The sequence below is a fragment of the Larus michahellis genome, chromosome 7, assembly GCF_964199755.1.
Source record: "Larus michahellis chromosome 7, bLarMic1.1, whole genome shotgun sequence".
NCBI lineage: Eukaryota > Metazoa > Chordata > Aves > Charadriiformes > Laridae > Larus > Larus michahellis.
In genome coordinates, this window is record NC_133902.1 from 25,918,846 (window position 1) to 25,945,205 (window position 26,360).

Genomic DNA, 26,360 nt, shown 5'->3' on the forward strand with positions numbered 1-26,360 from the left:
TGTCAGGGATCACTACGCAGGCACCTTGTAGTTCTTTCGGCCTATAAAAGAAGCCCTTTTTGCAACAAGAGCGAGTTGCCGAGGCCGCCATCGGGCCCAAAGAAAGGGTGTCTCAGCGCATGGCTGGAGTCTGGCCAGGGCAGGACAGGAGGAGAGGGAACTGGACCTGCCAAATCCCCTTCGCTGCTCCTCTGGAAGTGGTATCTTAGCTGAAGGGGGACGGCTGTACCTGGAGAACATATATAGTAGGACCACCAGGTGAAAGATGAAGAAACTTTTCATCTCCAGCCCTTTGCAGGGGTGAGTAGTGCCATTTGTCAGTTCATATAAAATTAGTTTCTGAGGCTCTGCCCAGCTGATATTTGCTAACTGTAGTGCAACACTTCGAAAAAGCCAAAAGCAACCCCCCTGTCCTTCTTCAGAAGACATGCCACACCGGCAGTTTGAAGTCTGAAAGATGTCCTCGTAGTGGAGACACTTCTCTGAGATCCGAGCCGAGCTGCTGAAGGCAGTGTAGGGCAGTTCGCTTTTTCCTGGAAATGATCATTTGGTTTCAGAGAAAATCAAATGTGAATTACAGTTAAGTAAGACCCTGGGCTGTGCTCTGGTAGCATTAATTTTGTATCAAATGGCACAGAGACATGAGTCATCCCCAAGCGGAGGGTGCGCTGCCCCGGCTCAGGGCCCTCTCCCCTGAGAGCACCGTCACCCACGGGTGCCGCCGCAGCTCCTCGGTCCGTGCTTGCCTGTGACCTGCCCTGGTCCTTCCTCTGACACAGCTCCTTGCTGCCAGTCACTACTGGGGATGCGGCTTCGAGGACAGGCAGTATGGTGTTGCTCCTCCTCAGGAGTAAGGACATGGGGAGACTCAGTCTCTCTTGGTGTCTCTCCTGTTTGTTATTTATTCTTTTAGTCTTTCATACTGACCAACTTTATCAATAGCTGTTTTTCTCATATTTTTCATTTTTCTTAGAAATTGTTTTCTTCTGAAGAACATGAGAGAATTTGTACAAGCGAGCTATGAGTTAGCAGGGAAAAATGCAAATCAGGTCCAGCATCTCCTGGGCATCAGCAAGTGCTGAAGCATTCCCTGGAGCCCCAACTGCGGTTCTGCGCGTTTCACTCGAGAGAGTTGCCTTCAGATGCCAACAAGCTTGTAGATCATCAATAAACAACATCAGAGGCAAAATTAGCCTGACTTAAAATAAATCAGGAAGCTGCTCTCAAAGATGCTCTACTGATAATCTGTCTGTGTAAAAGAGCATCCTAACATGGTTTCATAGGCAATGTTTTCCCGGTCTCCCAAGCTTTATTTTCCTTACACACATCCACACCACAGGGAGATGATGGGAAGGAATACCATACCATGTTGTGGGAAGGAATCACGACATTTAGACAAATTTATTCACATTTGAAAGGGACGTTACAAACTCCTGTAACCAATACAAAGATAGGGAAAAAAAAAAAAAAGGCGAAATAGTAGTCCTTCTTTTTCCTTCTGTCCCAGAGTTAATGGAAGATTTGTTATTGCTTTTGAAAGAAACAGGCTTTTATCCTGAAAATGCTGCTACACCACGTTGCTGTTTCAAAAAGACAGAAATAGGCTACTGTGTTACAATCAGCAGGTCAGGAATTTTCTTTGCCTGTACTGATTTATTCTTTTTTGAATTCCTCACTATAATTATTATGATGTAACAGCAGCTAATTGTTGGTCCGACCAACAGGCCTTTGTTAAACAATTAATCTTTGGTTTGATGAAAGCAGTGTGCCTAGCATTCTATTTGCAGTTTGCCTCTTGAAATTGTCTTGGTTTTCTCTATAATACCAAGAAATCACTGCTATTATATTTTTGTGTAATTTGCATATGAGTAGCTCCTTTCTTCTATTGAAATACAAATGCAAGGTGCTTCCATAACTTCGTTGAGGGTATGTTATGATGATCATTTTTCATATAATACTTGTCAAAAAATATATACATTGATACACTGATTTTTTCAGACTTTCATTTTGAGATGGAGGAGATTAAGTGGTAAAATTGGTGGAATTATATTTTGTGAATAGATTATCCAGCCAATTTATTTCATTTTTTGGTTGGCAGATCATCCAAAAACCGACTGTGTTTTCTATACTGGTATGATTTTCTCATATGTAATCCCCTGGAGTTCAGATGGCCAGGAATTTGGTCACCTCCTGATTTATACGGAGTGGCAGGCTCACGCACAGACTGGGATTGTCCGCTGCAGTCTCAGGAATTGCTTTTATTTAGCCGATCACTCAAGTGAAGGCATGCAAATAGAGAATTGCAATGCTTGCAACCGGTGAATTCTCCACAAGAGCGACGGTGCCATCAGAATATTGAGGAACCCATGTACCAAATGTTTAAAACTAAAAACTAAGGGACGCATGCAATAGCATGTATTTAGCAGCACTGTTTAATTTCCATATTATTTTGAAAATACCATGTTAGTAGGTTTTAAACCTGTGGTGATGGGCACCGCACCCTGCCGTTGAGCCCCAGAGAGCAGTGGGTTTGGAGGGTTCACGGGACCTTTATGCTGCTCACTGCACTCTGCCAGCCAATTCCCTCCATGGCAGGGGTGAAAACGCTCCCAAATCAAAAGCTAACTGAGAAGTTATGAAAGATATCACAGAGCTCCCCAACTCTATGGAGGGATGGGTGGTTGAGTGCTAATCAATTCAGAATATATTTCTTCTGGGACCAGCACTTACTGGCAAGTAATTATTCTTTAAAAGATGTACATCATAATAGATTCTGCTTCCCAAGAACAAAGGCTCAAATGATATCTCCAAGAACAATACAGACCAAAATGGGCATCACGTTTTCCCAGGGAAGACGAGTGTACTTTGATTATATTAATACTGCTGGACCAATTAGGTGGAGCTGCTCATTTGCAATTAGGATTGCGAGGCAGTAACTCTATTAACGCTTCCAGGCAGTAGCTCTACATCAGCACTCACATGCCAGAACCATTTATTTACATGCTTGTAATGGACAGCCATAAGGTATCTCTGCTCTCCCTGGAACCTCATTCACATTTGTGCTAGGATTTCGTAACACGTTCATCAAGCATTAAAATTACTCAAGATTTTTACTGCTCAGTGCAGAGTGCAGGAGTCTGTATGTAAATAAGAGTCACAATCAGCTGTGTTTGTTTACTTATTAGAAAAGGGCTGGTCTGGCTTTAATGAATGATGTGGCATCTGTATGTTCATGCTGAATCCCCTACAGGATCTGCTTTTCTGCAGCATTTAGGAAAAAGCAAATTAGTGCATGCTGTAACATTTTCTATCCTGTTGCTAAATATATATCCCTTGGTTTATATATTTCTTCTGTGTATGTATTCATAAATATAGATCTTATCTATCCTGCAGATACATGCATGCACATGCAGACTTTGCATTTTATGTCCTCTGTTGTAGCTCAAGAGGTAACGGATTGCCTTTGGGTCCTCTCCGGTCGTTCGCTCTCCTCCCATGACTCTCTGCTTCTCTCTGCCCAGCTACAATTTGGGTTAACTCTTATTTTAGCTGAGTTAAACGTGTGCTCCATATTCAGCATTCCAAACTCTAAGTTACCTAAAAATATTTGCAAATCTTTTTTGCCCTGAAGCTACATACAAAAATCTTTTTTTTCTAGAGTCAATTCTACTCTCACTTATTACAGAATATAGCCAACACATCTGCAGTGAAGATGTACGATGGGATAAGCAAACCCAAAGTCTCACTCATACAATATAAATTACTTTTATGTCTGAAGAAGTAATTATCTAGTGTCATAAGTAAAGCAATAATAATTTCCTAATGCTTCTTCCAAGTGACATGGGAAGCATCAGACGATCTGAATCCATTCTGTAAAGTACAGGAGATGTTAATGAAGATTCAGACTGAATTAGTGGACGTACCAATGCAACCACGTCAAACAAAAGCAACAGATATGCCAGATTATAATTGCAAACACTGTTTTGTGGCACGTTCTCTCATATGGAAGCAAGAATAACCATATTCTTCATTCCCTTTTTAGTCATTTTTATGAATGTTGCATTTTGTTCTTTTTCCCCCCTGTACAAGCCAGGTGTTCCTTTTTGCTGCAAAACAACAATACATCATTTAAGTGAAGTTCATTTTTTGAAGCTCAGCGAGTTGAGGCTTTCTCCATTTCCCTGGCCGTATCCAATCAGCTAGCGGAGGCACTGGCATGTGTCATAAATTTTGCTGCAAATATGGGCCAGCTGAAACACATACCAATTCAGAGATCACATCTCCTCAGCATCCCACTAGGCAGGAAAGGAAATGAAATGTGCTTGCTGTGTTCTGCTGAAGCGAGAGGACAGAGCAGGAGACGAGAGAAATCTGAATTCTTAGCAGGAAAGAAAACCTCTCTCAAAAGAAAACCTCTCTCAAGAGAAAACTTCGAGAAAAATTAACCCCTCGAACGCTGCCTATGCTTTTCTCCAAGAGTCTTTTCTCGAGCGGACTCTGGGTCCAGCACGCCTCTTCCTTGCCGTGATTCACTCCGGCTGTCTCTTTCATTGCCCCAGCAGCGAGTGCCTTTGCTGCTTTTCACATGAAGCTGCTGTGAACGTGTCTTATAGGCAGTGTCTGGAAAGCGGCTTGAGAAAGCAAGCCATTCATAATTAAGGAGTGCTGTGATGAGTAAGGAAGTTTACTCTTCTGTCCACATAGAAGTGGCTTTTGTGGCTATTCCATTTGCAGCCCGGGGTTCCAAATGCTGAAGAACAGCACAGCACATCTCCAAAGCTCTCTGGTGTTCCCATTCCAGTGGCATGTCCGAGAGGAATGGTGTGGCCATGGAGACAGTTGTCCTACTCCTGTTGTGCAGTCCCCAAAACAACTATGCCTGATTGTTGAGTAAGTCGCTGTCAGGAAAAGCTGCACTTACCAACCTGCTGCCCCCGCTGCCTTATGTGTGCCCCCCCGACACTCCTCCTCTTCGCTACAGGCATTTTGTGGGGTTTCTAGAGTTACTTCTCCTGTTCAAGGAATTATCATCTCCCTTTTTAAAAATGAAACATTAATCATTTTCCCAGCAGAGCCATCCGGTCTGTAGAGGTCACGAGACTTTATCTGTTTACTTGATGCAACAGCAGGCTGAAGGTCAAATTCCTGAATTTTAAAAAAATAATCCACAGAGGATAAAGAAGTGCTTTGTTTTGCAGGAGGTCTGGGTTTGTCAATTCAGCCCTTTGCCCGCTCTAGGATGGCTACGTGGCATGCCCACCCTTGGAGCTGGAATTTGTCACATGTGGAGTAGGATATCAAATCAAATTTGGAGCTTTTGGTCGTTTTGAGAAAGTCAGACCTGACTTGTTTGACCCCGGACTATGAGCTGTCGTGTCATTCTGCAGTGATTTCTGGTTTCTGCATTACCCCATTTTTTCCTGACCTCTCTCTCTCCATTTTGGGGAGCAGAGGTCAGGGTAAAGACGCACGTCTAAATCACAGTTTCTTCTTACTGTTGGGGATTAAATGTTCTCCCAAGACAACTGTCTGGTCTCTACCACAGGAGAATGAGCAGTTTGAACCCTGAACGATCTGAGCAAATATAGGCACTACAAAATCCCTTGAAATCACTATGGGATGCAGGAGGGGTCGGTTCCCTATGTATTTATTTCAAGGAGTTTCCATGACGGTCATCAACTTTGTGCAAAAAATTACATGCTGTCATGTAGTACGTAGCAAAAGAGAGGCGGGGGGGTGGGGGTGAAAAAGGGTTTGACTATGCTTGGTCACTCTCTGGATTACTTACTTTTGTCTGTTTGCCTCAGGGTTTTTCTCTTTGCATCAAGGATATGTATTGACTTTGCTGAATTATTGAAGGTGGTTGCAAATGATGCATGAAATGAAAAACCCTTCTTCACCCTTTGCACAGACTGACAACAGACAATTCTGTGCAATCACTGCTGGGCTGCACCATGATATCAGGTACACCTAGATATCAACAAAAACTGTTGGATTTAATGGTAATGGGAGTTTCTGCTCTTGATATTTCTCTTACTCTTTTCACCCGTTGGTTTCAGAAGAAGCACAACGTACTGCCAGGGCAGTTGCCATCACCAAACACAGTTGCACCCACTATAGTCTTACATTTGTAATCTGGGGTAGCATTGGGGACCAAGCCAAAGAAGATAGGCAGCCATCTGCTATGCTTCTAGAAATCAGTCCCTTCAGCTTCGCTCAGATTTACAAGCGTACGTGTGTGTGTCTTTTAATATTTATTAAGGGCAAGCTTGCCGCAGAATACATAAAAATTACCTAGAAGCTGCTACAGCGCAATATATATCTGCACAATGAGAAAAGGACTAATAGCGTAGAAGGATGTGAACACCCAAGAATAAAGACAATTAGAGAGAAAAGAATACTAAGTTGTAACAGGAGGAAGAGACATGCACAGGAAGAAAGCCTACACTATGCAAGCAATGGGGAATGGGGTGGCGAAGGAAGAGAGGAGAAAGCAGCCCGGGTGGTAGAAGATCAGAATGTGAGTTTCTCAGAATAAGCCCTGAAGAAAACGTGGAGTGTGTGAAAGTTGTGCTGCATCGAAAAGAGGCCTAGGAACAGCACGTGCCAGGGTTGAGGCCTCTGGGTTGTCCAAATTTTGTCCCTGGTCTAGAACAGGAACAAGCAACTTCCAGTCTCGGTCTCCCTGCACTCACCCAGCTGTGTGACAGCACCAGGACGGGGCAGGGGGAAGCCGCGGGGCCACGCACCCTGGCCCTTCAAGGCTTGCCACGGGCTTTAAGAAGCAGGGAAGTCCACACTGCGTAGCATACGGGTTCACTTCTTTTTCTCTTTTTAAATATGCTCTGCCTGTTAGAGCGATTTCTGTTTTGAAAAGCTACTTTTCCACGTAGCTGCAAAAAGAAAAAGTCACACTGCAATTTGAGTTGAGCAGTACACATGGATGACAACCAGCTCTGGAATTACAAGAGTTTTTCAGCAACTTGCATGCTTCAGACTGCCCCCACCCAAAACTTTATATTTGCTTGGTATAATTGGAAAATCTTCTGAAAAGATGTATTATAAGACTAAGTGATAACATTAGGGTTTGGAGTTTAATTGTGACTGTGCTGCACAGCTGCTAACACCAGCCTCTTCAGAATTTATGTCCTCATCTAGGTTTTTTAGGAAAATTTAATTTGAGGAAGTTGTGTTTATCAACTTCCTGGCTTGTTGTCAACAGCATGCCTCTTTCTTTTTAATATGAGGTGCTAATTATGTTTTTCTCAGACTTCAATATAAATGAAATGTATTTGGCAGTTGCCAACAGCTTTGCAGAGTATGATAATGCTGTCATGCAGACTTTGAGGTTCTCAGAGCATGAGTTTATGCTTCCGAGTTGCATAGCTTACAAGTGTATTTCACACCGTGGACAAGAAGATCTGACCGGCAGAGGTCACTACCAGAGGAGCCAGTTTTGCAGATGTTTTGGAGAACATAGAAACGGCCAGAAAATATGATAGCACTGAACATCAGAAACGCCACTTTTATGTGAAGATGGAGCACAACAAAGCTGGTCTTCATTGAAAATTTTGCAGCATTAACAAAGAGCTTGAATCAGACTAAGCAAGAGTGCACCTGTGAAATTCCTTCTTGATCCCTAAACTGAGAAGAATTAGGTAAGGGTAAGCCATTCAGAAGGGGTGGCTTCCTCTTTTTTCCAACGACATACGATGATCTGTGTGTGACCAATCCCCACACCATGAAAATTAACACTTAGTCTTCAGTGAAGGGAAAGCACAGAAAACTTTCTAAAAACAGTTTGAGTTCCAGACTCTCCTCTCCCACTCGCCTCCTTTGGGCACAATGCTGGGGAGGGGGCACATGGCCCCAAAAGCTCTCTTCCCTGTGGCACAGTTCTGGCAGCGATACGCTGAGTGGATCCCACTAGAAGATCCTCTCAGACATGAGCTGCCCAGGTAACTCTTGGAGATCTTCAATTAGGGATTATTAAAGGAGTATTGAGCCTCTTCAGTCCTCACGACAAAAGAAAACAATTGCAGGAGAGAAAGGAAGGAATTGGTAAAGGCTTGAATGCAGTTTGAATATCGCACAAGAGACGGATGCAGCCTGTTTCCACAGGCTGTCACATTAGGGACAGAATCGCATTAGTGCAGGACAATCCTGCCATTTCCTTTTGACACTGACAGTCTCAATAGTGGTGTTTTGAAGCTAAATAACTTGTGGGCTGCTGCTCAGAAGAGAGGATGATGAGGTATTGATTGCATTTTAGTTAGCAAGAGGGAGAGTGAAAGGGCACAGTCTATTTATGTCTGGTTACCACCATGGAGGGAGCGAGACACGGAAACCCTGGGAAACCTTTGTTTTGATCAGAGAGATTAATTTCACTGAAGCCACAATAACCTTTGCAAATACGTCACTGATATCAAAACTGGAGGATGGGGCAGAGAGGTGATATAGGAAGCCATAATTTGAAATCAGTAGGTCTACTTGGGATTAAGAGATTGTTCCCATTTTATTTTTATTTTTTTGTTTTCCTTTACATTCTTAAAAATCCAATCTTATTTCAGTTATATTGCACTTAAACATTATGTTCTTAAACAAAACTGGCTGTCGGTTTATTTATAGAAATCTTGACATGGGAGAGGCTTTTTAAAATTTTTGTACTTGAAGTCAAATATTTAATAATACATTTTGCAAAATAGGTTTTGCATCTCCCATGCAGATACAACTATAATCTTTCTCCCTATCATAAGTACAAGACAGTTGCTTGACATTTCTGCCTCTTTTTTTCCTTTAGATTAAATATTTCTTCAGGAAAAATCCTGGAGCTTGTTGCTTCTCCTGCTGCGTTATCACCCCCGTTGCAGGACTGGTGTCGTGTTTGTATTCAGCACAATTCCTTCGTGGCTCTGTTTCCTTCCAAAAGCTGTAATGTTTGCATCTTCCTGGCAAAAGCCACTCTAGGACCTGCGTGCGATGATGACAGGATCATTTACAATGTTCACCTCCCTTTGAACAGTGTCTTTGACTGATTCGCTCGTGCTTGTGCGCGGTGGTTGCCCTCCTGAGGACGTACAGAAGTGGAGCACCTCTGGGGACTCCTAAAATGCTAGCCAAGCAACAAGGATAACATCTTTTTCCTTCCCCCAGGAGCCACTAACCATGCACAGGCACAGGAGATGAACACATATTTCTTACGACCACGAGGAAAGAAAGATAATTCAGATCCCCGAAGAGATTTGTGATATGAAAACGTGTCCCTTCTCCCTACCCAAACTAAAGCAAATTGGCTTCTCAAGTCAATTTGATTTAGGTCACCATGCCAAGCACTACAAGCGTTGCTGAGCCCTTAAGAGGGACCGATTCCTCAGAAATGAAGATATGTCCAATGCAAATGTGCCCGCTGGCACCCCACTGTCTGGTCCCTCATGATTTTAAGCCATTACATCATCTACTGCCATTTCCATTGCTTCTCTTCTTCCTACCACAGCAACATATACTTTTCCTCATGCTTTTTCTGAGAGTATAGTTATGATTTAGCCAGAGGAATTAATATTTTCTACAGCCGAAACAGGAAAAGTCTCCCTCAATCTCTCCTCTACCACAGCGGCTGCACAGTTACTCTTGGTGCTCCTCAGCATGCCCCGAGGCCAGCCCTGAGCCCAGGGACAGACCAGGCACCTGGGGTTCAGCCAGTGCCAGCTTTCTTTGCAGGTGGATGAAATGAGGTCCTTGGCTGGTGCAGCTGCTCTGGGGAGAACTTCAGTAACCTTCCTGCTGGCACTTGTACGTGTCCTCGCTGGTACCTGGCCATGGCAGAAATGCTTTGGGAAAATTGCTTTCAAGGGCATAATAAAGAGTCAAAAGATAGAGGGACCGTGGGAAACCACTTGTTCGGTGTATATTTGAATTCACAGAATGCCTGAAACACTTCTCTTCTGCAGGAGAAAGACATTTTGTTAATAAAAAACACATGCTCTTATTCATGAAGCCTTGAAAACAGCATGTTGGGGGTAATTTGCTGCTAGTGGCGGATTTCAAAAAATTCAGCGAGCCCTCTGGAGTAGGAAAATTGTCTCCACAATGACGTGGAGAAGGAAATTTTTTTTCATCGAGAGAAAGCCAGGTTTTTAGCCAGTGGAAGTTTGGGGTAATCCTCCACACAGACACGAGAAGGCACTGAAGAGTCTGTTCCAGGTGCTTTCTGCGTGCTTAACTGTAAGCACATAAATAACAGAGCAAAGAAAGGAAAGATGGCCCGACTGTCAAACCCAAACGGAAGGAGAAAACAAACTAGCGATGAACCTTGCCGAGGTCGGCAAGGGCGAGGCAGGAGCGCCAGCAGCACCAGGGCTTGTGCTGGGCCCTGCTCTGCCCCGCGCTGGGCCGGGCAGCGCTTGCACCGCGCGCTCAGGGAGCCCCCTCGGACATTTTACCTCTGTTTAAAATTTGCTTATATGATCTTTATGTGCAGAAATTTTGGCACAGCTACATTCCACCCCTGCCAAAATATGTGCCTTGTTCATCCTTTTGTTCTTCTCAGCATAATCGTCGTAATTTAATTTTGCGTAATTAAAGAAAAAACAAACCCCTCAGGCTTTAAATACCCTGATTTTTTTTTAATTTTTTTTTTTGAATGAACAGTCTAGGATAAAACGCATTCCACTTTTACCATTGTATTTATACACTTGAAATCACTTGCCGTTTCTTTCTGTAAAGATTAATTTAATCTCATCTCAGGAAAAATAGTTAATTCATTTTAGTTAATTCAGTCCTCTTCTGAGTTTCATTTTCTACATGAGATTTTCCTCCTTATTCATGTGTTTCTTACAGGCACTGCATCAAAGTTATAATTCACCGCTGCTTCGAAGTTATAACTCGCAGTGATGTCATAAAAACCCAAATGGAAACTTGTGATCTTCACTTATTTTGACTTAATTTTTTGAGTCATTCAATTTAACTCAATATATTGATTCTAAATGTCAAAAGGGCAGCAGAAACCCTGTCATTTCTGTTCATGACATGAGAAATATTAATAAACCAAAAAAAAGGAGACCACAGGGGAAAATGTGAGTTCTAAAAAAAATCAAAATGAAAAGCCAAAAGTCACTCCATGAAAATGAAAGGAAAGAATCCTGAATTTTTTATCAGAACTGTATTTGGTCGGTATTTTTGAATGTATTTGTCATGCCTTATATACACAAAGAACAATCATAAATCAGATTATTTTTATTATTTTTTTCAGATTAAGGTAAGAAACAAACACAAAAGAAGACATAAACAGCTCATTTTTTTCTTTATCACTGTGTAGTTGTTGACTTTGATGGAGTGACTTCAAAGACTTTACATTTCTTCCAGCATGAGAGTAAAAGACTCAAATTCTGCCTATACAAAGGAGCTCTGTTTAACTCAGATTTTTTCCGTCTTGAACTTTCTTTACTGTGTAAAAGGAAACATCAAGGCTCTCCTCCAACGAGTTGTAGTGAAACTGAATATTGTTAAATTTGGGGGATAAAGTAAAGTAATCCATGTGCAAAATCTCATAGAGGTCAAAGGATGGAAACTCCTTTTAAAAGGTTCACAGTGAGAAAACCAATCAGAAAATCATACAAAATCCTCTTACAAATGAAAAACTAAGATTTTGGTCTCAGATTCAACAGGTTTTTTTACAGAATCTTTAAGTGAAAAACCTGCCCCAGTCTCAGCAGTTGAGCTCTGGATTATCCAGCTGTTCCCAGAAGTCCTCACTGCGTAAATTTTGCTTCGGAGCCATAACCGCTCAATCACGCAATTTGCCATTTTGCAGATTAAAATGGTTCTGCTGAGATGCCCATCTTCTTTTCCGAGAAGTCATTTTGTTTCCTTTCAAAGGAGAACACCAGGGCTTTGCAGTTGTGATTGTCGTTGGATTTTTCGGGGGGAGGGGGGGTTCCGATTAGGAAGGACAAACTGCGTCAGTCTGGATTCTAGTTAAGTTTGTTCACTACTTAAAGTAACCTAGTATTTAAACTTTAATTTGCATTATAAAGACAGAGAAAAAAGCTATGACACCATAATTTTAAACACAATTTCTATGACCTGTATGTTTAAAGAGTGACAAATGTTCTTAAATGCAATTGCTTATTTTGCAGGGAACGATTTCTACAAATTTGTCTTTATTCAGTCAATAATAAAAGTAAAAAAGATTTTTCAGCATTAAGATAGGTTAACTGTGGATTTAATTCTGTGTTTTGAAGACGAGCATGGTACCTGCATAAACTGTGGTTCTATGTATAAGCACTGGGGGCAGGGGGGTGGAAAGTAAGCTCCAGCTAATTATATTTTTTTGGTTTTGCTTGGGGCGGGGTGGGGGCGAGGCAGGCTCTAAGTAAGTAGAATAAGGAGGAAAACATGTGTCAAGCACCTGAGAAACTTCTCTTATTTGCATGAACTTCTAGAAAGAGGCAGACTTGCAAGTGGGGAGGTAGGAACTTATTTACAGCACTCCATTTCTGCGATTGCAAAAAAGAGACGGATTCTCGTATAAAGAGTGAATGGGGACCGTGGGACCGCAGATAGGAAAGTCGGTCTCTGGGGTGTACAGACAGTGCCAGGAAGATGCTGCCTACTTCCAATCCAATCCGTTCAGTTTTGACTTCAAAATTTTTGTATACTAGTCTGGCTCCTTCAGATCTAGTGCAGAATCTGAGGTTTCAGAAAGTCGTGTGGCACCAATGAATGACGCTTGTTCACTGAGAAAGACTGGCACTTGAACCTGCTGACAGGTCTTTATAAATTGCAGTGGTGGGCGGCAGAGCAATCCATAGGAAAATTTAGACTTTTTATTTTTAGGAAGGTGGAGGAGCAACGTGCGAAGAGACAAATCATGAAGCAAACAGAAGTGGGCTGGAAGAATTTAGGAGATAAACAAGCTAGGCAGGACAAGTGGATAAAATAAAAAGGCATATGGATAAAATTAGAAAACTAGGGCAAAATTTCTTACTCAGGTGTGAATCCTGAAGTCTGTGATCCAAACTGGGGTTCATCTATCCAGAACAACCAAGACACTAGAAAAGGACTAAATTGCTTTGCTAAAGGAAGGAAAAATCAAACTTCTGTCATGGGAAGCTGTTCAAATCTCAGAATGTTTGAGTTTCTGAAGTGTTCTGGCAGGCAGAGTGTGACTGGGATGCATGGCTGCCAACTCCACAGCTGGACCTTATCAGCAGTCCCTGATCAGAGATGTGGCTGGGAACAGCCGGGCATCGGGAGGTGATGGGAGAGAAGCTGGGTTACAGGGCACCGAGGCATCTTTCTGTAGGAAACACCACCTTGCAGCAGGGGTTTTTGCCCAGATGTAGCCAGCTGGGTCCCAGAGTGGTTATTTTTCTGTCTCATCTTCTTTCCATTTTGTAACGGGGGATGGCAAAGAACAAAGACACCAAAATAATGTACAGGTGAGACAGAAAATAAAGAATAGAAATAGAGTAAAATACCTTATGGAAACAAGAAGATGTGTCAATTCAACTAAAACACGGCACCAAATAGTGGCTGTCCTACATTTCTCTCTGATATGGCTTTGTCCTGGCACCTTGGCTTGTCAGGAGCGCTCCGTCCCATGAGAGTGTTCCCACATGTGTGCTCCGAGTAGGAGCTGCTGTTCTCAGTCTTCTGTGAAGTTTGCTGTGATTGTGGTGTCTTTGGACTGTAAAGGGATCATTAGCTCCCCACTGTTCTTAAATGTTTGCCAGTCTCCTTTTCACTTCAATTGATTTTCTAAACACAGGTTCCCCTGGAACTGGAGCATTGGTGTCTCTGAGGAGCTGGATACATGGTTTTGCCTTCTGTCAGCGTGGGAGGGCAAGAGGAAATGCTTGCTCAGTGAGAACTGCTGGAGGAGGGGTGGCTATGGTGTTTACTTGTGTAAGCACTCATTTTAAATTCTGTCAAACCAATTTGAATGGCAATGGGATCACTTTTTTCCCCGTGTTTCTCGCAGATGCAAAGTGTCCGTTGCGCTGCCGATTCCTCATGCATCTGTAACTGTCATTACTCTTTACCAGAGTTCTTGCTAGGTGTTTACATCAAAAGTGCATCAGGCCGCTTAAAAATACTCTAGGATTTTCTGCATTTTTCTTTGTTTTTTCTTTTCCCCTTTCTTCCATCCCACCTTTCTAAATATGGCCCACTGATACCTACCCATCAATACCTTCTGTCCTGCTACAGAAAACAAATTGATTCCAGGGAGAAAAAAAATAAAATGATGGATTTATAACTTTTCAAAGACAGGGAGAAACACAAGAAACATAAAAGCATAAAAGTTAGCATCTTGGTGAGTGGAGTGGGAAGCTTTAGTCTGAGGTCTTACTGGTCTTGGGGAAAAAGTAATTTGGGAAGAAGGATGCCTTAATAGAAAAATCAGAACCAGCAAAACTGAGAAGTGTGTGTTTTCAGATGTATCCGTTTATATGAGATTTCACCCAAGAATTCTGAGGTACATCTGCTCTCTTCTTCACCCTCATACTTTCTGGTCTTCTGCTTATGGAAACTGCTGGACCTCATTTGCCACAAAAAGAGGAAACTTTGACTTTCTTAACAACATTAGTTTGTGAAGAGACTATGTTTTATTTTTTGTTTGATCACAGGGTATTCAACCTCAATGGGAGACGTTGCCAGTCAACCGTTTTATTTCCCTGGAGTCATATTCCCTTTGCCTGTAAAGTCAGGAAGATATCTTCAGAAGACATCTTCTTGCCAAATACAGTAGGGAAGACGAACGAGTATTTGGATAAACCTTCCCAGCTCAACATGGGTAAGACAGCCAAGAATGGTATCAGAGAAGACAAGCTGACATCGATGAATTGGACAGGAGCAGGTTGTACATTCTAAATACAATAAATAAACATATAGAAAGATTAAGGGTTAGGAAATAAAACCTTATATTATAATAATAATAATAACAATAATAATAATAATAATAATACAATTTCTTCTCTGAAATGTTTTGTATAGCATTCATTCTGGGGTATTTAGTACCTTTAAAACATCCTGCAAAGGGAAAATACCCTTGAAACCAGTATTTTAATTAGCTGGGTTTTTTTCTTATCTTTTTTATTTATTTACCTATATTTTTGACAGCATTATTGATTTTAAATTGTAAGCCTAAATGCTTACATTTGTCAGACAAACAAACTAAAACCAACCCTAAAATAGCCTATTATGTCTGAGAGGATTTTCTCCCGTTAATTGAAAATAAACTGGAACTAAGCTAAATTACTTGAATGTTTAATCTTTCTTTGCTACACTAAGGCTACTAGCAGGTGCGAGCATCGACACATTTGTGAATAGAAATAACAAGCTATTTAGCGTGTCAGCTTTGGTAAATGCTGAGAAGGGCAGTGACCTGTAATACCAGTAAGACTCTGAGCATTGCAAACTCCCAGGCATTCTTGCTAAAATACAACTTCTCTAAGCTTAGATTTGTTTGTAGCTGAGGGAATTGTTAAAGAAACTTCTCGTGAGAAAGCTGATTGCCTCCATCATTAATGTAGAGAGAATTTAATCTTCAGAAAATTGAACTAGTTTGCAAACAGACAAATAAAGAGGCTATTTTAAGGATCAAGCAGCAGGATAGACTGGATCTCCTGTCTTGAGGGAAAATTACAGTAGTTGCAGCTCCCCGTGGCACAAAACCCTTGTTAATCCTCCAGGCGTGTGCTCCCTATATCATCAAGCATATCTTACTTGCAGCACTCTAGGGCTGGTCTTGGAGATAATGTATGTGGGACCAATTTATGCAGGAGAGCGGAAAGAAGAAAATTGCTCTGCATCCCTAGGGAAACTCTCAGCACAGAGAAGACAGAAGAGAAGGTCTTTCAGAGGAGAAAAGGTGCATCTGGCAGATAGATGGTGGTTAAATCCTGCTCTCGGGAGCAGAGACCTTGGGCCCGGTGTCCAGCAGAAGCTGGTTTGCTGGCTGGGGATGAAGAGAGCTGGGGAGGAGCACATTTCTCCACGGCATCTCAGTAAGGAAGGACATACATGTCCAGTGAGCCACGCATTAACAAAAGTCAATATTGCACTTACATGGAGAAGAGGCAGAGGCTAAACTTTAAAATATTCTCTTAAAAAAAAAAACAAAACAATGCATCTCCTAGACTCCTCATTATTTTCACTGTCAGACTGTTCCCCCTGTCTCACGCTTCACAGCCCCTTGTTAACTTTCCCTGTTCCATCCTTTAGGTACAGGTGCTGTTTCACTCCAGTGCCACAATTAAAATTACCTGGATATATGTGGTACAAAGGTACTTTTTGCTCAGTCCCTCAAAGCACGGACATCAAGAGCTTGATCCCCAGCCCATTGACATCAATAGGAGTTTTTCCACTCGTCTCAATGGAGTCTGTGCCAGGCCAAGGAGGGATACAGATGAGAGAAGGCAACTTGGCTATCGCATTTTCCTTTCATCAAGAGCTTTACACAGCTGAACTGTTTTTAATGTAACTTCCACTCCTGAGTTGGAGATTTTTGTCTGTGTGAACTGAATTTCCTTTAATAACTACAGAGGGTGGCATGCAATTCCAGGCCGGGTCTGAGAAGTGCAGTGAAGAACTTGAATCACGTTGGACATGTCCAAAGTAATGAACAGTTGGGTTTTTTTCCCTTCATTTGGCACCTGAGCTGGAGGGAGAGAAGTAAAACCAGTTTGGAGCAGAGCAAGTGGAAAATGAAGGCAAATGGAACGTTACAGCATGGTGGTTCAGCTCCAAGCAGCATTCCTGTGCCCTGGCACACAGCAACCTGGCCAGAGCGGTGGCAGGAGAGCAGGGGCTGAGGGATGGTGTTCAGGTGGCAGCTAAAGCATCAGTGTCATTATGGAGACAAAGGCAGCAGCAGCATGAGGAAATGAGCATCATTTTGGTGGTGTGGGTGGGAGGGAGGACAGGAGCCAGCTTTCAGCCCCAGGTCTAGGATGGGATGTGTAGAAATGGTGGCACTCACCACATCTGCCTCATCCCCAGCCTTCCTGTGAGTGTCAACAAAAAAGGGACCATTATGGCAGGAAGGGAAGTTTGCAGGACTTTAAGTAAGGGCGTAGATGTGATTTTCTCAAGTGACTGTAGACTTTTCACTTAGAAAAGGGGTAATATTTAAAAAAAAATCTCATCAAATATTGAACTACCTTTCAGAATAATGTATTGGTACTCTGTCCTTTTGGATGGGTGCCAAAAAATGGTACCTGGGGCGTGTCTCTTGAGCGCTCAGCTTTCTTAGGAGGAAATATACTGAGTGACAGGTAAGATCAAAAATAATGATTTGCCACTTATTCTTCCTTTAACCTGATGTGAGCATGGCAAAGGCTGGAAACTCAGGTGAAACGCTCACATTAAGTCAACTTTCTCCCTTCTCCCAGTAGCACCTCAAATGTCTTAATAGTCGGAGTGTCATTTAGAGGTCAACGTTATTTTGACAAGGCCATGTCCCTGGGACGCTGAGGATCACGGTCAGCCTCTAACAGCTCGATGCACTGTCAGAGAAGTGTGCAGGTGAGGTTTCTGAGTGATGGCCAGAGAGCCATCTGCTCCTGAGTTTGAGCTTCAGCGTGAGTAGAATGGAGAAAGGAGGCAATGCCCCCTCCTTGCACACCAGCCTGGCCAAAAGCGTGGGAGAACTTCTCTCCAGAGATAAAAACGGAGATTTTTCTTTTCTGTACACATTAATTTCCCTTAGTACATCTTCTTTTCTGTAGTTGTAGTTACCCGTTCTCTGCAAAGAAATGGTCATCATTGTTGGAGTAGACCAAGATGTCTGGGGCCTCGGACACGGTTACAGTATTGGCCACTTCCATTCCTGAACTGTAAATGGTTATAATCATCTACAGCCACTTTGGGGATATCAAATAATAACTTTTTCATAAATGTAAGTGCATACTGGTATGGATAATTTGCTACCATGTGAAGCAGCTCTAAAATTGGTGATATCAAATGAGGCCTGGCCGAGGGAGATTTGATGCTAAAAATGGAAGTTAACTTTGGCTTATCTGCGGTTTGCAGATTTTTGTCAGGGCAGCAACATATGTCAGGGAAGGGGGAACTTTCCTTGAGTTCTGTCCTGAAATTATGGACATGTAATCTCCAGGGACAAGCTCAGGGTGAGGACAGATGGTTCAGAAACAAACATTAGAAAGAGGCTTCTAATTGCTGATCTTCTAAACGCTCAGAGTGAGCAGATTTAGTGGCTTGGTGCTGAAACCAGATCAGATACAGCTTGGCTGTTTAATATATGGCTGGTCAAAGTAACCATGGCCATGAGACTCATTCCATTTTAGGTCACAGCATGAACCTTCTACAATTGAGATTGTTTTTGAAATCTTAATTTATCTACGCTGACAATTTATGCTAATTATATAGAAATCTCATATTGTCAGTTCATAAAAATCACCCTATTTATCATGATATATGGGTATATTACATGTACGGTGTGTGAGAAGCATATTTTAAATATGCACTTACATTCTGGTCTTTCTTATTTGATCAAATAAGGTTTTGGTTGCCTTAGAAAGTAACAGAAATCAGGAAAAATAATTTTTCCTCACTCTTATAAGTCTAGGTCTCCCCTTTTCTGAGTCACCTTAGTGTAATTGTCCATAGAATCAAAATCTGCATGAATTATTTTGAAAGGAATACAACAGCCACTCGTATGAGATGTAACAAGATAAGCAGCGTGTCCTGGATGTACCGTCAGGATACCAATCACAACTTAACTGTGTTTTTTTACTAAGTATGCATGACGACAAAAGCATGTACATTTAACTCCTTCAGATGATGGTTTCGGCGGAGTTAAGAGCTAATTTGCACCACTGAGACTCTCACTGATTCTGTCAAAGTTCAGAAAATTTCTTTAAAAAAGCCTAGAGTCTAAGAGAAAAAAAAAAAAAAAGAAAAAGAAAAAAGAAAATGGCTTAATTTTCAAAAATTACCTTGCTGTAGGTCTACTGTAATTTGCATGTTCTGCCATCAAAAAGCGTGGAAACTGCCTGAATCTCGGGCACTTAACCCTGCTGCGTTGCATATTGAACAGTAGAGGTGCCACCCAGCCTAGGCACTGCTCAATAGGACGCATCGGGGAGACTGGAGGAATATGCCTTTCTATGCTCTTACGCCCCTGAATCCCATGAAATTCTGAATGAGTCCACATGGCTTACCAAGTACACCAGAAGCTAACAAAAAGATATTATTCTCTTCTCTCTTACATTTTCCATCCCAATAGTGGTAGCCTCTGGGTCAAGTCACTGTTGACAGAGCACCATTTACGCCCTTTTGAGTGAAAGCAGTATTTGATGGCATTTTAAATTTTAAAACTGTTTGGTTTTTTTTTCCCCAGAAGTCAGCACAGTGTTAAATCCAGTATTTGTAAACTCTTTTTTCTAGTGTAATAACTAAGCCATTTTAGCTGGTAGACCCAACTCATAATTACACCAGATTCCATTGCTGATAGGCTGAAGCTAACAAACCTTCAGTTTGGCGTACAGGTTGTCACTAAACAAAGTATCTGTTTAGCAAACCATCAGAATTTGCAGATGATGGGAAGCAGATGTATCATTAAGCACTAAATGGGAATATCATTTACAGTAGATGTCATGTTTCATTTTGATAAACTGCAAAAAAATCCCATGTGAAAGATGTAGCCCTGCGTATCCAATTCTGAAAGCAGTATTTTGAAAGGTAATGTTATTGATACTCTGCTAGGCTGGCAAATCTAAGATTTATTAGAAAATATGATATATGACTCGAGGATTACCATGAAAGATAATGAAATGCTACCTGATATATGAGATGGTATCCCATATAAAAAGCTCAGAGAAAAGAAGCTAGGAAACAGCAGCCTTCCTCACCCTAACGCTTTAAAATGATGGGCTTCCCGTTTTAAAGTCTTTCAAGCATGAAGACTTCTCCTTCCTCCATAATAACATCATGTATCCCTGACATGGCACTTCTGTTATTTAAGCTCTTTGAAGTTATGAGCTAATTACTCATCACAATTATAACAAATACAATCTTCACTTTGTAGACAAGGCAGATGGAGTGCAGGGACTTGTCTGGGACCAGCGAGTTGGCTTCAGCTGTTTGTGGGCTTTGGGTTGCTGTAGACCAATCTTCCTTCATAAGCACTGGCTGTCCTGCTAGCTGAAGAAAAGTTGTTGCTGCCATTTTTCTGAGCCTGTAATGATCAAGTATATTTTAATGTAAGTAAGAAGTTACAATGAAACATGCTTGAAATGATTCTGTTGTTGGGGAAAAAAAATCCTTCAATTTATCTATCATACTCCTGTCACTGTTATTTGAGTGCCAATTTACCATTTTTAATGCATGCATCTCTCACTTTTTCCTCATTTTGAACATTCTTCCTCCTTTCTCCTTTCTCTTCTTCCTATTTGATCTTGGTTTTAATGTCAGTCTGCATAGGATTGTCATCTTCTAAATCGTAAGTTAGTTGGGAGAAAATACATGGAAACAACACTCTTCTTGGGGCTGTTCTAATTCCTGTTTCCACAGTCAATTTTCTTAAGACTTTGTTTGCTTTGGGTTTCACCAAAATACTTCTCAACAATTATGTTTTTCTTTCTCTTTCTGGAATCTCTGTCTAGGTATTATAACCTATTATGCCTTTTCTTTGGGTATTTACACTGTTTCCCTTATTATCCATGTGAAATATGTAATATGTATGAAGCAAATGCAAATCATATTACATTATCATCATAATTAATAGTAAAGCTCCCTCTGCACTGACTAGGAATCCGCTGCTGGATAGGTACAGAAAGACATTATTGGCTCGAAAAGTGTGAATTATGATCCGGGAATGGGTTACGCTTTGCTAGGGCAATTTTGTGTGAATTGTCCATCCCCTGTTACTACTCTGTTTAAATAAGGCAAATACAGACGAGAGCACTAATGAAGCACTTCTGAAGTTTTGGACTGATTCTTATTACTAAATGAGTAAATATTTTTGATTTGCCATTGGAACTCCAGAAAAAAACAGGTTTTGTATCAGAGGGACCAAGTACTGACACAACATTGCCTTGTGGAACAGACCGTACTCTCAATCTGCTGAAATACAGCACCATAACGTCAGGAAGCAAAGTGACAGGCATGGTGTTCTGGCCTTTGGTCTTTGACCTGCGATGGAGGTCTGCTAAGAGGCTGCAGATCAGTCATTCCCATTGTGCTGCTCCTCTGGACCTTGGCCAGATAACAAAGGCAAATTGCAGATCTCATTGGAGGGACATTTGGTCCTTCTGATCCTGAAAACTGTATTGTTTTACCCAAACCTTTGATCCAAAGTGAAGTCCTGGTGGCACTTTCCCAAATAAGCAGTGGTTGCATGGCACGGGCAGTTCACCACGATGCACTCAGGTTTGGGTCCTGTGTGGGGATTGCAGGCAGACCAGGAGGCCATATCTTCTTGTGGACGTGACATGAGCAAAGGGGACACCAGGAGGAAAACAAGGGTGCTGAAATGTGTCATTTTAGCTCACCAGAGCTGGATTGTTAGGGAAGACTATTAGGAGAGGGAGGGGAAGTGGCAGCAGTACATACAGCCGTGCGGTATGGCAGGTTTCCAGATGGATCAGAAAATCTTCCCAGGCAGTGGGTCAGCCTTCAGGAGAAAAGATGCTCAACAGTGTGAGACAAGCGTACCACCAACAAACTCCTGAAGTGGTGGGTGTTATCTGAAGCTGTTGGGATTCACCAACCTGCCTGTGGAGCTGAGAGAGAAGGCCTTGCTGCACTGATGCTCCTGCCACCCAGCAGTGGCTGAGCAGAGGAGCGGGTGCTGGCACAGGTGCCGGCCCATTGCTGCCCCGAACCGCGCCTGCAAGCCAGCCACAGCCCCTGACCGGCAGTGCCTCTGTAGGAAACCAGAAAACACTGATTTTTTAAGTGCCTAATGGCCCTATCTGATAAAAAGTGCTGCCAGGGTGACACAGACGATAGTGGTGAGGACAAGGATGATGGTTATGGATGGCTGTTACACGCGGAATGACAGATGTGGCTCATTTTTAATCATTATGTCGCAAACTGCTGGGTCCAGTCCGTGAGCTGACCTCCTCCATACTCCCAAACCCCTTTGAGGCTCGCAGCACAATTAATGATAAATGAACAGCTATCAAATTAATTTCAGGAAAGCAATAAGAAATCAATAGAGGTACAGCGCAACTGTTAGTTAAACTGTTAACTGCATGTGACTAATTGTGCTCAGAAGTTGGGGTGGTTTTGTTCTGCTGACATTTATAAATTGCTAAGCCTTCACTTTCATAGTTTATGATGTCAGATGAATCCCTTGGGAAAGAATTTTCCTTCCAAATGCTGTTTAAATGTCTATAATTCCGCAATTTACCAACAATTGTAGTGCTTTAAAGCATACAGTAAACTCCCTCATTTCTGTATCGAGCAACTTGACATTTAAGATAATTTGTTAACTGCAGCAAAAATATATAAACAATGTAATTTTCTTGTAAACAGTTGCCATGTAAGACACGCAATATGATTGGTAACCTCTGCCACAAGTGTGAACAATGCTGTTTTACAGAGAAGCGTCATGACCGTGGGTGTACCAAACAAAAGGAATTGCCTTGGGTTGCACCTGCAGTGGGTCCGCTCGGCTGGGAAAGTAACACAGCGTACAGAGAGGCCGCTGCTGGAAATGTTGTTTTTTAGAGGGGAAAAAAGCCAAAAACCATTTTCTCTAAGGCTGGTTCCTCTTCCTTCTGTCGCTCTGCAGTGGGGCTGAGCTGCCTGGATGTGGCAGAAGCTGGTGAACCTGGTGTGTTGACGTATCTCCAGCGGGGAGGTGGCAGCAGCAGGAACCACAGTGCTGGGGCCGTACCGTACAGCTGGTTTGGGACTTGGAGCCCTGCTTCCTTGCGGGGGAAAGGTGCGAAATGGCCATTTGCGAGTATCAAAACAACCCGCTGTGCACTGCCAGTCAGTGCCGGAGCTCTGTCAGCTTCAGTGGTGATGGGTGGCCTGAGAGCCTGTGAGTGCTGCAGAGCTTGGGTCCCTCATCCCAGGGCGGAGTTTTCGCAGAGTGGATGGCCCGTCGTTATATTCTCATCAATCCAGTCTGCTTTTTGTGTGCACTTGTGCCGTTGGAACAGAAAGAAACCCTTTGTTTCTGGTGACCAAATGTATGAGGATATAACCTTATTCATCTTATTGAAACCATTTCTGTAAGCAAGGTGACAGACAAGCAGTGCAGCATACAGCAATTCACAAACACTTTGGTCGATAAAGAGAAAATATAAAATCACTAAAAGCAATGTATTCAAAGAATGTGCTTAGAGATTCCTGGTGATACGATTCTTCCTTAGCAACAGTTTGGAGGATGCAGCAGAATTTTTAAAAAATGCTGGCTGCTGCTTGTTAGTCAATTGTAAACTGCACCAACAAAACACATATTCATTAACTCACTGCAGTCATTAATACTCTGTAAGCTGTGGTTCCTAAGTAAGCTTCTGAGAGAGGAGATGGAGGATTTATTTCTAGAGGCACATTATTCTGAGCGCACCCTTCAACTGTCCACTGAAAAGATTCATTTTCCTCTCCTATTCATTTTGCTTCCTTGCAGGACTGTCTTTTGTGAATCATCTCTCTTTGCAGGACCTAGGCCTCTTCTAGGCGATAACTAGGCTGCCGCGAGCCTTCCCCATTCACATGCCCTCTCCTATTATTATAGCAGCTACCCTTTGTGGATGCTATTGTCCTCTTTACTTCTGTTTCTCTGGAATCAAAATCAAATCCTCTGTTTCTCCCAACGCGTAATGGTGGAAACACGCTTTTTGCAGAAAAGATCCGTATCTGTGGTTCCACTAGTTATCTGCTTCGGCACCACAGTCTTTATTCTGAGTTTATATTATGAATCCTGTTTCTATTCAAATTGTGCTTACAGTATATTTAGAGGCACATGAAACATTTGCAAGCACCTTATCTTTATTTAAAAATAAAATAAAATTTTATTTCCGTCTCAAACACAGTCTTTTAGAGGAATAAGGTTTTATGTACTCCTTGTGCATAGTAACAGTGTTGCTAGGGGGACAGTATTTCTGCAGAATCTCCTTCAGCTGAGGTTTCATCTTAACATTTGTCAACTCGTTCACTGAGAATAAAGCAGGGCATTAGAAAAAAACACCACCAAAACAAAACCCCTCACCACTGACATCACCTTAAACTTTCTACAGCTTCAAGGGATAGGGTAACAAGGACTTTTTTCTCCTCTCAGTTAGGCCTGGTGCACATCAACTTTGTATTGAAATAAATGAAATCAGACTACTGTTTTCTCTTCAAAATATGTGCAAATGATGTTTTTGTCTTCATGATCAAGCTTAATTATGAAGTGGAAAATGTGCATTTAGCACACAGAGCCGTAATGAAATAGGTGTTTGTTTACCCAGACAGGATAAAAGTGGAAGGTGTTTGGGTTCTTTTTGTTTCTGTGAAAGCTGAGATTTTCTAGAAATTGCAGAGCTTTCCTCATGGGTGGCCAAGACACCCTGTGCGAGGACCTGTCTTCCCAAACACCACCCCACACACTCGCGTATGTCCTCACCTTCAAATGCGCAGCTATTTGTGTAAATATGTGCTTAAGAGCGTATTCTGAGTAGTTTTATTTACAAAGTTAATCAGATTTAAATTTCTCTTTTAACACCCCCCCCCTCCAGCCCCCGCCAGAAACATCATGCATACTCTTTGAGATCTTGTCTTCAGGCAAACTGCAATTTAAAATGAGCAGAGGAATCAGCTTTTGCCTGGGGACTTTTATTTGCAGGAAAAGAAAGGGAAGGATGAGAAACACGCATCTTCACATTTGTTCTTTAAGGCGACATGATGCTCCTATAGCAGTGGCTTTACCTGTTTAAGCAGAAATATGTCCATGTTATTTTCAAGAAAATCCCAACTGTATCCCAACAGAGATAAATCTAATTCGATAGAGGTAATTTTCAAAGCACAGTCACAATATAGGATTTACTCTTTTATTTAATTGGTTTAGTAGAAGATAAGATGCTGTTTCTCATAAATGCATTGTTGTTTTGGTTTTTTTTAAAAATCCATTAGCTTCTATGCAGGCCTGTAAATATTTACAAGATTTAAATAATCATAGAATGGTTCGGGTTGGAAGGGACCTTAAAGATCATCTAGTTCTAAACCCCCCCTGCCATGGGCAGGAACACCTCTCACTAGACCAGGCTGCTCAAAGCCCCATCCAGCCTGGCCTGGAACATTTCCAGGGATGGCACATCCACAGCTTCTCTGGGCAACCTGTTCCAGTGTCTCACCACCCTCACAGTAAAGAATTTCTTCCTAGTATTCAGTCTAAATCTCCCCTCTTCCAGTTTAAAACTGTTACCCCGCATCCTATCACTACATTCCCTGATAAAGAGTCCCTCCCCATCCTTCCTGTAGGCCCCCTTCAGATACTGCAAGGCTGCTGTAAGGTCTCCCCAGAGCCTTCTCTTCTCCAGGCTGAACAACCCCAATTCTCTCAGCCTGTCCTCATAGGAGAGGGGCTCCAGCCCTCTGGTCACCTTCGTGGCCCTCCTCTGGACTTGCTGCAATAGGTCCATGTCCTTTGTATTCTGCGGGCCCCAGAGCCAGTTGCAGTACTCCAGGTGGGGTCTCACTAGAGCAGAGTAGAGGGGCAGAATCCCCTCCCTCGACCTGCTGGCCACGCTTCTTTTGATGCAGCCCAGGATACAGTTGGCTTTCTGGGCTGCGAGCTCACATTGCCGGCTCATGTTGAGCTTGTCATCAACCAACACCCCCAAGTGCTTCTTCTCAGGGCTGCTCTCAATCCGTTCTCTGCCCAGCCTGTGTTCTGTAATCTTTTAGAAAATCCTCACAGAGATATTGACTCTTGCTTTGGTTAAATTGTTCTTATTTTTATGGTAGGGGAATTATTTACATACTCAGCCAACCAATCCCCCAAATTAATCACAATATTTTTATACTCAAATGTCTATTTAATGTAAGCAAAGAGAAATGCAAGAGATAAACTTGTTATATTTATGTGTAAACTGACTTACTACTTGTATGATGGGAATATTATGCGGTGATTCTGGAGCTAGTTGTAAATTGAAGGTGCTTTTAAATAAACACCTCAGGAAGTTCATACCCCTCTAAATATTTATATTATAAGAAAAGTTTTGCCACAAAATATTTCTCATCTTCACATTTCTTCCTTAAAGCCATCTGAAGTGTTCAGAGTATTTGCAAAATGGGTGCTGGAGAATAAGCAACATCAACTGCAGAAGGAGCTATGAAGTTTGTGGTGAAAGCCAGAATCAGAGACAATTCCAGAGATGAGCAACTTTACCACTTGCCAT